Source organism: Glycine soja, chromosome 7, assembly GCF_004193775.1.
Source record: "Glycine soja cultivar W05 chromosome 7, ASM419377v2, whole genome shotgun sequence".
Classification (NCBI taxonomy): domain Eukaryota; kingdom Viridiplantae; phylum Streptophyta; class Magnoliopsida; order Fabales; family Fabaceae; genus Glycine; species Glycine soja.
In genome coordinates this window covers 26156785-26171776 of record NC_041008.1, presented here as the reverse complement: position 1 = coordinate 26171776, position 14992 = coordinate 26156785, and positions in this window count along the sequence as shown.

The window sequence follows — 14992 nt, the reverse complement described above, 5'->3', positions numbered from 1 at the left end:
GACTTGCAACTTCTCTATGGATCAAGCTGGCGAGGAAAGGAAGTTGCAATTGAGTGAGTTAGATGAAATCCGCCTAGAAGCCTACGAGAATGCCAAGTTCTACAAAGAAAAGACCAAGAAGTTCCATGATTGCATGATAGTTAAAAAAGACTTCGTGGTTGGGCAAAAAGTGTTATTGTATAATTCTAGGCTTGGACTCATGAGTGGTAAGTTGAGGTCTAAGTGGATTGGTCCTTTTGTTGTTACTAATGTTTTTCCTTATGGTACAGTTGAGATCAAAAGCGACTCCACAAACAAGAGCTTCAAGGTCAATGGACATCGACTTAAGCCATTCCTCACGAACCCTTCTTTAGTGGACGTAGTGGTGGAAGAGACTTCCTTACTCCACCCTACTCTTCCTCCACCATGACTTAGGGAGTTTTTCTTTTCCTATCTCCTTCTTTGCTTTTATTACACTTGTCCGATTCTCTTTGATGATTTAATTGTTTTTAATCTTTTAATTGTGCTACATTGAGGACAATGTGTTGTTTAAGTATGGGGGGGGGGGGGGGGAGTGTTCTTTGGTTTTGCTAGTTTTGTTGGTTTTGTTAATTTGTTAGTTGTGTTAATTTGTTAATGTTGTTAGTTTCGTCGGATTTTCAGTTTAATATTTTGGGTCAATTTCATGTGCACGTACGACTTTGCATGTTTTTCTTTGAATTATAGGATATGTTCAAGAAATGGGTAATTGTTTTGAAAATAAAAGTTCTTGACATTTTGTGACTTGAAATCCTTGATTCTTCTCTACATGTCATGATAGTTTTGAAAGCTCAATTTGAAAGTGATGATTTTACCTTTGTGAGAATTTGAGCCATCCATCATTATAATCATTTGGTGTGTTTTGCCCCATTGATTGCTTGCACAATAGCCTTGGCTTGATTCTTGTTGATGCGTCCTAATTCACATGCATATTTGGAAATGATTAAGGCAATTTTGTTCTTATAAGCTTCTAGCCAAATGGACTTACCTTGAATTAATTCCTTTGATAGCCCTTTTGAGCCTTGTTTCCCTTTCCTTGTTTTGAAGCTCACTACAAGCCTTAAGTGAAAAACCATGATATTACCATATCCTTAAGGAATTTTGGAGCTTTGGAATTGTTTTGGGAATAAGTGTGGGGGGTTTTTGTTTCATTGGACAACTTGTTTTGTTGGCAATGCTTCATGATGTATTTTGGGCCATACTTAATGTACATTGTATATTGGTTAAATGTTGGACATGCTGAATGAAATGTTGTTTCTCAAAGGCTAAAGAGTAAAAAAAAAAAAAAAAAAAAATCGAAAAAAAAAAAGCAATAAAGTTGAGTGAATAAGATCTTAAATGGCACAAGAATGATGAAACTCTTGGTTCTACTCTTCATGTTTAATTTTTATCTTTACTTCTTTTTATTTTTTTCTTAATATGCACTTATTCCCCTTTGCTCCTCTATTCCTTTGGGATTTAGCCACTTATTCCATATTTCTCCATACCTTGTCCTTGACCCCATTACAACCTTAAAAGACCTTTTGATCCTCATGTGCTTGTGTTTGTGGGTTGATTGTCAATTTTAGAATCTTGCCAAGTTTATGTGGTGTTTGCTTTCATGGGTGCTTTGAGGGTAAATAGTAGCCTAGACACTTGAGAGATAGAGTGTATATCTTGTGAGGCTTTATCACTTTTCATTCTTGAGCTGATTAACTATTTTGCCATGATTGGGTTGCTTGGATGATTTTCATGAATGTCTTGACTTTTTGGATCTCCTTATGTTAGATGTTACCCATTCCTTTCATTCCTTGATGTTCATTGAGAAATATGTGAATGTTTTTGTTTGTCTCCCTTTCATATCCTTGGATTTTGTTCTTTGTTTCATTTTGCCCAGGAGTGCAAAAGGCTAAGTATGGGGGGTTTTGATGTGCCATCATTTTCTTCTATTTTCTAAACCCTTTTTTGCACCATTTTAATTATTGATTGGTCTTAATTGTCAATTAATTAGGCAGTTTTATTATTTGGGCTCATTTAGCTAATTTGATGTTTTTAATCTAATTTCAGGAATTAATGAAACATTGGGCTTAATCCGGATTTTGGTTGTGGACTTGAAGAGGGCAAATAAAGCAACGCTTACCTTAGTTAATTTCTAATTAGGAAATTTCGCAATTTTATTTTATGTTGTTCAGTGTTTATTTCGTTTTGGGCCAGAGTATTGTAATAGGGCCCAGTGACTTTGAGTGACTCTTTTTAAATAGCTGCCTTGGGATTCGTGCAAGGCATTCTATTCTGCTATGCTATTTTCATTATTCAGAGCTTTGGTTTTAGGTTTTCACGTTTTTCTGTGCCCTTGTTACAGTTTTCGTTCTTAATGCAAATTTCCGTTTTCTGCTTCTAATTACGAGTTCATTCTTGCTTCTTCTTCTACTTTCATTTACGTTTCTGTTCATTTACGTTTCTGTTCATTTACGTTTCTGTTCATTTACGTTCTTGTTCATTTACGTTTCTGCTTCATGTTTCATTTGCGTTTTCTGTTTGAATCCATGGAAGGCTAGATTTTCTGGTGTTGTTTCCTTTTGAGGACGAAGCCCAACTCTCTTTGAGGTTTCGTTTGTAATGTGGTTTCCTGGCAGTTTTCCCTTCACCAGTTATCCCAATTTCGTGAATATTAATCAGTGCACGCTTCGTGTTCGATTAATTGCCTCTGAGCCTAACTTGCGTTCATGCTTAATGGACGAAGGGCTAACTGGTGTATGTGGTGCCTAATCACGTATTGAAGACCCTAAGTTGATTTTCGCTTAGTAAATTGAAATAGGGTTGGATTAAGTGGTTGACTGTTAGGGACGAATTCTCCATAACCCAGGATAAGAGAGTGGCTTCTGAATCAGAGGAAACAACCCGTTTTTAATATTAGTAGTTTCGTATTCCATTTTATTTGTTCTGCTCTTTAATTACCAAACAACCAAACCCCCCCCCCCCCCCCCCCATCGTTACTGTTACTGCAAGTATATTATGAACATTTGGCTTGTCACTGCTCGTTGGGAAACGACCTAGGATCACTTCCTAGTTACTGCATTTTCATGTTTATTTGATTCGGGTACGGCCTCGATCAAATTTGGCGCCGTTGCCGGGGAGCAGTGTCCAAAGGTTCATAATAGCTAGCTAGTGTTGTGTGTTTAATCCTTTCGTCCTAATCCCTTGCGGTCAAATCTAGAATCTTCCCGTACACTTTGCGGAAGGCTTGCCTTTGGAGGGGTCCCATCAATCGTCCTAATCCCTTGAGGCTAGTGACATCTAGACTTTTAACCTTGACTTGATAAAACCTTTTGCCGTTTTGATTTGTCCCCATCATTTACCTAAAAAAGGGGTGGATCAAGACTCTGACATGAATGATGCGATGCGTATGCATGAAACGGAAAGAAAACAAGACAAAGGGGTAATTCATACATACGAGACCGCAGAGACCCAATTTTAATGCTACGTTTTGGGCATGATGGCGCCTCAACGTCGCATTAAAAAGGTTACGTATTACTCTAAAGAAAACAAACATTACTAGCAAGAGCTATAAACTAAAACATGCATGAGAAAGAATGGCACAGGAGCGTGTTTGCTCTTTGCCCCTATTTGGGAACTTATAGGACAATATCTAGGAGTCTCTAATAACTATTTCCCCAACCATTCATAACTCACATGGCTGTTTTCTAGAGGTATCATCACTCAAGATAATAATATTGTGGCGGTATGGAATACCAGCGACAACACATTATAAAGAGAGAAAGCTCTAGACGAGGTTTCACTATTATTAAGCAAGTCGGAGACCTAGCATGATGATAGATTCACCTCCACTCCTTAAATTCCCATGAACCCGGGTGTAGGGCCCCTTTTTTACTCAAACCCGTGGGTGCTTAGAATGCAGTGTAAAGAATGTGAAATAGACAACAGTTATTTACATTTTACACAGTTCAATAATAGCACACCCAAAGTTCACAATTCCACAAGTCCTAAAATAGGCCTAACTCACAAAAATAGTCCCGAGTGGAGTCGCCAACTGTCGCAACGTGCCCTTCGCGGGCGAGCGAGGGCGAGGCTCACGGGTGCGCTTTCCAAAGGAGGAAAGATGCGCGAAGTCGCCACCAACGTTTATTTGTGGAAAACATTGGGAAAACCGAAGGAAACCGGTCAAAAATGAAAATTCTAAGTTCGGGAGTTGTATTTACGTTTGAGGAAGGTATTAGCACCTCTCACGTTTGTCTCGAAGGACAACAGCCTATTTTTTAGAATTGTGAAATTGTGTTATGTTACCTTTTATTTCTTTTTTTATTTTTTGAGGTCGACAAAAGCGGGGCTTTTGCTCCTACGTACCCTCTTTTGGAGAGGAAATCAGACCTACGTAGTTCTTACTTATGCGTGAATCAAGTGATTCTTTTTACTTGAAGAGCGATCATTTAAAGGCGTTGGACCTTTAAAAATGATCCATTTTACTTAGTAAGAAACTGAAATGATAAACTTTCAAAAACCTATTTTTGTGGACGAGCTTGACTAGGCGAGTTGATTTTAGCCTTAGTTTCACTTTAGTTATTAGTCAATTCAATTAAGAATGAGAAATCCCAAAGAGAAAACGTCCGATTGATCTTTCGCTTTTGTTTTACTAAAAGGTACTTTTTTTTTTGGTTATTATATTATTATTTTACCTCTTTTTTGATTTCCAACGTGGTTACGGCACGACCGAACGGTCGGAATTCATTTTAACCAAAATTAACGGATGATACAATTCAAACGATCGGTGGAAATTTATTTTATTTTTAGATTAAGCGAGAAATGACTTAAATAAATGGCTTAAGCACGTCAAAAGGGGGTATAAAAAGTAAATGAAAACGAGAATAAAAATACATGAAACAAAATATGGACCACCACGGGTACATATAATGAATTGAAAAGCTTGGTTTGAAGTACTTACCCGTTGAAGACTGAAGAAAACGAAGAACGAACGATGAATCTTGAAGAACGGTCGAGAATCTTCGCGTAATTACTTCACGGAAACGTTACGGAAGCGCCTCGGCTTGGATTTTCTTCACGAAAACAATTTTCCTAAGCAAATTCGAAAGAGAGAGAAGTGCCTAAGGGGTTGAACCCTTTTCTTCTTCACTTTTTCCCTTATTTATAGCAAAATAGGGGAGAAGCTTGCCTCCCAGCTCGCCCACGCAAGCAGGGTTGCTTCCTCCAGAAGCAACAACCTTCTGAAGGAATCTTCTAGAGGGCCCAAGTGGGCCTGGTTGCTATTTACACCCCCCTGTTTACTAAATGCACCCCCCCTTTCTATTTTTTTTTTGTAATTCTTTTTCCGTAACGTTACGAAACTTTACGAATTTCGTAATGATACCTATTTTCCTTCCGCAAGGTTACGAATCCTTACGGATTATATATTTTACTCTTTTTTAGCTTTCGAAGAAGTTACGGAAACTCACGGATTGCGCAAAAACACCTTTTTTCGATTTCCGCCACATTACGGAATTTCACGAATCACGCAAGCCTGCTTCCTTTCGATTTCTGAGACGTCTCGGGACTTCATTTATTGCGCGTCATCAAGAAATAATCCCCGGACGAAATTAGGGTATGACATTAAGGAAGTTAATTTAGTTAATAGAGGGGTGTGGATAGATAAGGATCTAGCTTCTCAAAGAAGCTTGTTGAGAAAGCTTCTCAAAGAAGCCACGAGGAAGCTTCTGGAGGAAGCCTCTTAATGAAGCTTCTAGAGAAAGCTACATGGAGCTGCCTCGGTAAAAACGATGCCCAGCGTTTGTTAACCGTTGGATTTTCTCAAAATTTGGTCTGCAACTCCACAAGACAATTTTCCATTATCGGACCGTTGGGATCTTTGAGAAGATGTCTGGAGTGTGCTAGAAGCCTCTTAATGAAGCTTCTGAAGGAAGCCTCTAAATGAAGCTTCTAGAGAAAACTACATGGAGCTGCCTCGGTAGAAACGCTTCCCAGCCTTCGTTAACCGTTGGATCTTCTCGAAATTTGGTTTGCAACTTCACAAGATACTTTACCATGATTTAACCGTTGGGATCGTTGAGAAAATATCTGGAGTGTGCTAGAAGCTTCCGTTCCCGAGAGCATCTCTTATTTAAGCATTTCAGCCTTTGCTTTCTTGTAGCTTAGGAAAAATGCCTTTTCTTCTTCTTTCTTTCTTCCAAATCCATTTCTAAAGTTCCAAGTACTTTCTCCATCACCCAAAAACCATCATTTTTCTCCATTGAAAACCCACACCGAGAGGAACCCTTCAACTGAAGCAGAATTACCAACTTGGCTTGCGGTTTCGGTAGAAAACGAAAACCCTAATCTGATCTTTTGTTTTCTTTCGAGGTAACCATGGTTCTATGCTTGTTTCTTGTTAGTTTCATCTTGTCTTTGCATATTTTCTAACTTTGCAACTGCCATTACATGTCTTATGCTTCCTTTGAAAAACCTTAGAGAAAGAGACTTTGTAAACATTATCCTTTTCATGAAATGCATGTTATTTTTGTAACCTACACTGAACCCCGGTCACATTGGCGTGGTCGGAATTTCCAAATTACGTTCCTTTGTAAAACCCGAAATACTCTCAGCTCTTTCATGTAGTGATGTCGGTGTTTGACCCAGAGCACTATTACTAGCTTTGTTTTCTTAAATCCATACTAAGTCTCCTTCATTTTGGCATGGTAGAGGCTTGTGTGGAATCGACAAGCAAGGACAAAAAAACGAATCTTCAAGTGACGCGACGAGGAATCCGTGGGGTAGCTCACTATAGGTAAGGGGAGTTTATTATAAAATTTACCATTTTAACACCATAGTTAGGGTCAGGGAACCTAGCTATGAGGATATCTGCCTGTCCCTGTGCATGTTGATTTTTCTTCAAAGAAAATTACATTTTAACTAATGGGATGCGATATATATATTGTGATGAATGATATTGTTTTGGCTGTTTGAAGGTTGTGCGTGTGGAAATGATATTGTTGTGTTTGTTTGAATTGTTGTTGATGTTGCTATTGAGGATTTTAATTGGTATGTGATGATATTGATTTGAGATGACATTGTTAATAAAGACCATGTCAACATGAATTGTTATTATTGATGAATATGTGAATATGAAATGAGGTTGTTGTTGTTGTTGATAACGTCATTGAGATGAGATGATATTTATGTTGTGAATGACATGGAAATACGATTTGTTCATTGATGTTGGGAATGCATTGGCATGTGCATGTTGTGTATGTTCGTGGGGGGCACTGTGCACTGACCTTTCAGGGTCTTTGGCACTAGCTTTTGGCCACGTTCATACGTTGGAATGTTGTGTATGATCGTGGGGGGCACTATGCACTGACCTTCCAGGGTCTTTTGCACTAGCTTTTGGCCATGATCATACGTCGTATGAAGTGTATGTCATGGGGGGTAGAGTGCACTGACCTTGTCAGATGGTCCAGACGTGGGTAACTAGCGTGGTTAGAGAATCTAAGCATTCCTGAGGGGATGCTTAGGTGCTTTAATTGGTCCATGGTCTTTGGCATTTACTTTTGGCCGTGATCATAGCTCATACGACACAGGAAATAGAGTAACTGTGGCCAAGTGTACTTTGTACTAGGGGGCTGTCACCTGGTAGGGAACACCTTTGGGCTCCCAGGCTGATCACCTATGGGAGGGGGGCTGTTACGTGCACAACCGGGTGGTCTCGACAAACTCAGCACAGTTCCCTAAGTGAGAGTGTCGTGTGGACACGCTTAGGCTATTTCCTGAGATTTGGTTGTTGTGGTACGTACCACATTGCATCTGAGTGTTGAGTTAGGTGCATGCATCATTTTGTGCAGTCTTGATTGGGTCCACGGATGGATGATGAGTAATCGTTGGATGTGAATGATGAATATTTGTTGGATATGAGTGTTGAATAATGATTGTTGTGTATGCTTATCATGTTTTCCTATGTTCCTTGCTAATTGTGGTTATTTGGAATTGGTATTGGTTCTTTTATAATAAACTCACCCTTGCAATTTTGTATCGTGTGGTTGATACCTGTGATGATCACGAACCTTGTTCGTGGGAGCAGAATGACAGTGGCAGGGTGTAGCGAGTAAGATCCTGGTGAGGAGCCGCCGAGCCGACGTGATGACGTTGGCGTTATTTTGGGAGAGAGTTGTGTTTTGTAATCAACTCCTCCGTAGTTGGTTTTTTAAGTTTTATTTTGTTGAGTTAAAGATGTAAAACTAGAATTTTAATTATATATATGAACATATTTAATTTTCGTTATGTGTATGACTGTACCGAATTATTGTTTCTATGTAATTATGCATAATCACTTAAGTAATGGCGTGTTGTTGGATGAATTTATGTTGTGACAAAATCACTTCTATTTTCATAATAAAAAATTAAGGGAGTTCTTTTTATAAAAATTGAAATTATCAAATATTAGAGTGTGGATACTGTAGCGACGAGGCGGGTCGTTACACCTACACCCTGCCACTGTCATTCTGCTCCCACGAACATGGTTCGTGATCATCACAGGTATCAACCACACGATACAAAATTGCAAGGGTGAGTTTATTATAAAAGAACCAATACCAATTCCAAATAACCACAATTAGCAAGGAACATAGGCAAACATTATAAGCATACACAACAATCATTATTCAACACTCATATCCAACAAATATTCATCATTCACATCCAACAATTACTCACCATCCATCCATGGACCCAATCAAGACTTCACAGAATGATGCATGCACCTGACTCAACACTCAAATGCAATGTGGTACGTACCAACAACAACCAAATCTCAGGAAATAGCCTAAGCGTGTCCACACGACACTCTCACTTAGGGAACTGTGCTGAGTTTGTCGAGACCACCCGGTTGTGCACATAACAGCCCCCCTCCCATAGGTGATCAGCCTGGGAGCCCAAAGGTGTTCCCTACCAGGTGACAGCCCCCTAGTACAAAGTACACTTGGCCACAGTTACTCTATTTCCTGTGTCGTATGAGCTATGATCATGGCCAAAAGTAAGTGCCAAAGACCATGGACCAATTAAAGCGCCTAAGCATCCCCTCAGAAATGCTTAGATTCTCTAACCACGCTAGTTACCCACGTCTGGGCCATCCGACAAGGTCAGTGCACTCTACCCCCCATGACATACACTCCATACGACGTATGATCGTGGCCAAAAGCTAGTGCCAAAGACCCTGGAAGGTCAGTGCACAGTGCCCCCCACGAACATACACAACATGCACATGCCAATGCATTTCCAACATCAATCAACATTCCATTTCCATGTCATTCACAACATAAATATCATCTCATCTCAATGACGTTATCAACAACAACAACAACCTCATTTCATAATAACAATTAATGTTGACATGGTCTTTATTAACAACGTCATCTCAAATCAATATCATCATAATTATCATTATCATCACATATCAATTAAAATACTCAATAGCAACATCAACAACAATTCAAACAAACACAAAAATATCATTTCCACACGCACGATCTTCAAACAACACATTTCAAACAACCAAAACAATATCATTCATCACAATACATATACATACATACATATATATATATATATATATATATATATATATATATATATATATATATATATATATATATATATATATATATATATATATATATATATATATATCGCATCCCATTAGTTAAAACGTAATTTTCTTTGAAGAAAAATCAGCATGCAACAGGGACAGGCAGATATCCTCATAGCTAGGTTCCCTAACCCTAACTATGGTGTTAAAACGGTAAATTTTATAATAAACTCCCCTTACCTATCGTGAGCTACCCCGCGGATTCCTCGTCGCGTCACTTGAAGATTCCTTTTCGTCCTTGCTCGTCAATTCCACGCAAGCCTCTCGAAAGAAAATGAAAGGTCGGATTAGGGTTTCCTTCTCTACCGAAACCGCAAGCCAAGTTGGAAATTCTGCTTCGATTGAAGGGTTCCTCTCGGTGTGGGTTTTCAATGGAGAACAATGATGGTTTGTGGTGGCTAATGGTGGATGTGGGTGATGGAGAAAGTACTTCGAACTTTAGAAATGGATTTGGAAGAAAGAAAGAAGAAGAAATGGCATTTTTCCTAAGCTACACAAAAGCAAAGGCTGAAATGCTTAAATAAGAGATGCTCTCGAGAACGGAAGCTTCTAGCACACTCCAAACATCTTCTCAAAGATCCCAACGGTCAGAAAATGTACAATTGTCTTGTGGAGTTGTAGACCAAATTTCGAGAAGATCCAACGGTTAACGAACGCTGGGCATCGTTTTTACCGAGGCAGCTCCATGTAGCTTTCTCTAGAAGCTTGATGAAGAGTTTTCCTCCAGAAGCTTCCTCGTGGCTTCTTTGAGAAGCTTTCTCAAGAGGCTTCTTTGAGAAGTTAGATCCTTATCTATCCACACCCCTCTATTAACTAAATTAGCTTCCTTAAGAATAATTACGGATGAAAATAACGCAACAAATAATCAAACATCAAACATAATTACTAATAATATATAGATATATATATCAGGGTGTTACAACTCTCCCACCCTTTTAGAAATTTCGTCCTCGAAATTTACCTTACTCAAACAAAGATGGGTGAGCTTCTCGCATCTGACTTTCCAATTCCCACGTGGCATCTTCTCCTGATGCACCTCCCCAGATCACCTTGACCAACGGAATCTCTTTCCCTCTTAGGTGTTTTGTTCGCCTATCCTCGATCCTCAAAGGCAATGTTTCATATGTCAAATTCTCCTTCACTTGTACATCATCCAATTCAATCACATGGGATGGATCACGGATATACTTTCGGAGTTGAGACACATGAAAGACATTGTGAAGATTAGAAAGAGACGGGGGTAGTGCAATTTGGTATGCCACAGGGCCAACTTTCTTAAGAATTTGGAAAGTACCAATGAAGCGAGGTGTGAGTTTTCGGGATTTCAATGCTCGACCAACCCCAGTCCATGGAGTGACTCTTAAGAATACATGATCACCAACCTCGAATTCCAAATCTTTCCTCCTCTTATCATGATAACTTTTTTTTTGCCTACTCAGAGCAGTCCTCATCCTTTCCTGGATTAACTTGACCTTTTCTGTGGTTTGCTGTACCACTTCTGGTCCTAAGGTGAGGCCTTTTCCGAGCTCTAACCAACATAGGGGTGTCCTACACCCTCTACCATACAAAGCTTCATAGGGAGTCATGCCAATGGTAGAATGAATACTGTTGTTATAAGTGAACTCTATCAATGGAAGAAAACTCTCCTAGCTTCCCTTCTGCTCTAAGACACATGCTCTTAAAAGGTCCTCCAATGACTGAATGGTCTGTTCAGTTTGGCCATCAGTCTGAGGATGGTAGGCTGAACTCAGTCTAAGCTTGGTTCCCAACGCTCTGTTCAAGCTCTCCCAAAACCTAGAGGTAAATCTAGGGTCTCTATCAGATACTATGCTAGATGGCACACCATGTAACCTAACAACCTCACTTATATACAAGGTGGTTAACTTTTCCAAGGAAAATCTTATATTAATGGGAATGAAGTGAGTAGACTTAGTCAATCTGTCAACAATAACCCAGATAGAATCTAAACCTCTAGGGGTTCTAGGTAGTCCTACCACAAAATCCATGGAAATACTGTCCCACTTCCACTGGGGTATCTCTAAGGGTTGTAACTTCCCTGAAGGTCTCTGATGTTCTATCTTAGCCTTCTGACAGACTAGGCATGCATACACAAACTCACTAACCTCTCTCTTCATGTTGGGCCACCAAAACATCGTCTTTAAATCACGATACATCTTGGTAGCACTAGGATGGATGCTCAAATTACTCCTATGTCCTTCCTCTAAGATCATCTTCCTAAGTTCAGGCACATTCAGAACACAAATCCTATCTCGAAGTTTCAAAACTCCATCTGATCCAACATTGAAACTACTATCCCTTCCTGACTCTATAGCCTCTAACTGAGTCCTTAGAAAAGGATCAATCTTCTGGCCTTCCATGATATCTCTTAGTAACTCACTAGTGATCCTCAAAGTTCCTAATCTTACACTATTAGAAGTAACCTCACATGCAAGACTAAGGTCTCTAAACTGTTCCAGGAGATCCATCTCTCTAACCATCAAGGAAGACATATGTAGAGATTTCCTACTCAAGGCATCAGCCACTACATTGGCTTTACCGGGATGGTAGCTAAGCTCAAAATCATAATCCTTAAGAAACTCTAATCATCTCCTTTGTCTCATGTTCAGCTCCTTCTGACTAAACAAGTATTTAAGGCTCTTATGATCACTAAACACCTCGAACTTAGAGCCAAACAGATAATGTCTCCAAATCGTAAGGGCAAAAACTACAGCAACCAACTCTAGATCATGGGTGGGATAATTCCTCTCATGAGTCTTAAGTTGTCTAGAAGCATAGGCCACCACTTGGCCATTTTGCATCAACACTCCGCCTAAATCCATCTTTGATGCATCACAATACACCTCAAAGGGTTCTCTCAGGTTAGGCAAAACTAGCACTGGAGCGGTCGTCAATCTTTCCTTAAGGGTCTGGAAACTATGCTCACATTGGGTATCCCACACAAAAGCTTGACCATTACGAGTCAGTTTAGTTAAAGGTAGAGCCAACTTGGAAAAACCTTCTATGAATCTCCGGTAATATCCTGCTAAGCCCAGAAAACTCTTAATCTCAAAAACAGACTTAGGACTCTCCCACTTAAGAACAGCTTCTATATTAGAGGGATCCACAGCTATACCCCCTTGAGATATCACATGCCCTAGGAAACTAACTTTCTCTAACCAGAACTCACACTTGGACAACTTGGCATAGAGTTGTTGGTCCTTAAGGGTATGCAACACAATCCTCAGATGTTCTTCATGTTCCTCTCTAGTCTTGGAGTATACCAAAATATCATCTATGAATACTACTACAAAACTATCAAGGTAAGGGTGAAAAACTCTATTCATGTAGTCCATAAACACTCCTGGAGCATTAGTCACACCAAAGGGCATGACTAGATATTCATAGTGACCGTAACGGGTCCTAAAAGCAGTCTTTGGTATATCCTCAGACTTCACTCGGATCTGATGATAACCCGACCTAAGGTCTATCTTACTAAACACACAAGCTCCTACCAGCTGGTCCATAAGGTCATCTATTCTAGGCAAAGGGTACTTATTCTTAATGGTTACCTTATTCAACTGGCAGTAATCCACACACAACCTCATGGTTCCATCTTTCTTCTTCACTAGCAACACTGGGGCTCCCCACGGAGATACACTAGGCCTAACAAACTACTTATCCAACAACTCCTCTAACTGTTTCTTAAGCTCAGCTAACTCTATAGGAGACATCCTATAAGGAGCTATGGTTATGGGTCCAGCACCAGGTACTAAGTCTATGGAAAACTCTATCTCTCTCTCAGGTGGCAGACTGGATATATCCTCAGGAAACACTTCCGGAAACTCTCTAACAACAGGGAGGTCACACATAGAAACCTTTGTCTCTACTTCCAGGCTAGACAAGATCATGTATACTTGAGCATATCCCTTTAAAGATGTCACAACTTGGTTGGCAGAGATAAACATCATATCCTTACTCACTCCAGAATCATCAAACACCACACTTTTATCAAAACAGTTCAACAAGACATGGTTGGAAGATAACCAGTCCATACCAAGAATATCATCAATTTGGCTCAAAGGCAAACAAATCAAATCAATCAAGAATATCCTACCAGAAATCTCCACAGAACAATTCAAACACACATCAGAAGTTAACACAAAACCACTAGTAGGGGTCTCTATTACTAGATCTTTATTTAAAGAAAACACAAAAAGCATAAGTTTTCCTACACACAAACAAAGAACCACACAACAATCACAACCATCACAAATTCCTACTCAGTTACTCTTGAGAGATGATGAGTCAAGACATTAACACCTACTTTCCATCATTTGCATTTTCTGATCGCTTGCCATTTCATTCCATTGCCCTTCACAAATTATACAGGTGGCCAGTCTGATAATCCGTGACCCGGCATTGAAATTCATGGTATAGCAAACATCAGAAAAACAAATTCAATATAACTACAACAATCAAATCTCTATAGCTCGTAGGAACACAAGTGCTAATAGCAAACAACGAACATCAAACATCAGCAAACAACCAACACCAAGCATTCAACAAAACAACCAGGGAATGCACAAAAAAACATAGCAGGCTCACAACTCACTGGCCGAAAGGTTCGACCTGCTCTGATACCACTAAATGTAACGATCCGCCTCGTCGCTATGGTATCCACACTCTAATATTCGATAATTTCAATTTTTATAAAAAGAACTCCCTTAATTTTTGCTTATGAAAATAGAAGTGATTTTGTCACAACATAAATTCATCCAACAACACGCCATTACTTAAGTGAATATGCATAATTACATAGAAACAATAATTCGGTACATGTCATACACATAACGAAAATTAAATATGTTCATATATATAATTAAAATTCCAGTTTTACATCTTTAACTCAACAAAATAAAACGTAAAAACCAACTACGGAGGAGTTGATTACAAAACACAACTCTCTCCCAAAATAACGCCAACGTCATCACGTCGGCTCGGCAGCTCCTCACCAGAATCTTACTCCCTACACCCTGCCACTGTCATGCTCCTCCCACGAACAAGGTTCGTGATCATCACAGGTATCAACCACACAATACAAAATTGCAAGGGTGAGTTTATTATAAAAGAACCAATACCAATTCCGAATAACCACAATTAGCAAGGAACATAGGCAAACATGATAAGCATACACAACAATCATTATTCAACACCCATATCCAACAAATATTCATCATTCACATCCAACAATTACTCACCATCCATCCATGGACCCAATCAAGACTTCACAGAATGATGCATGCACCTGACTCAACACTCAGATGCAATGTGGTACGTACCAACAACAAC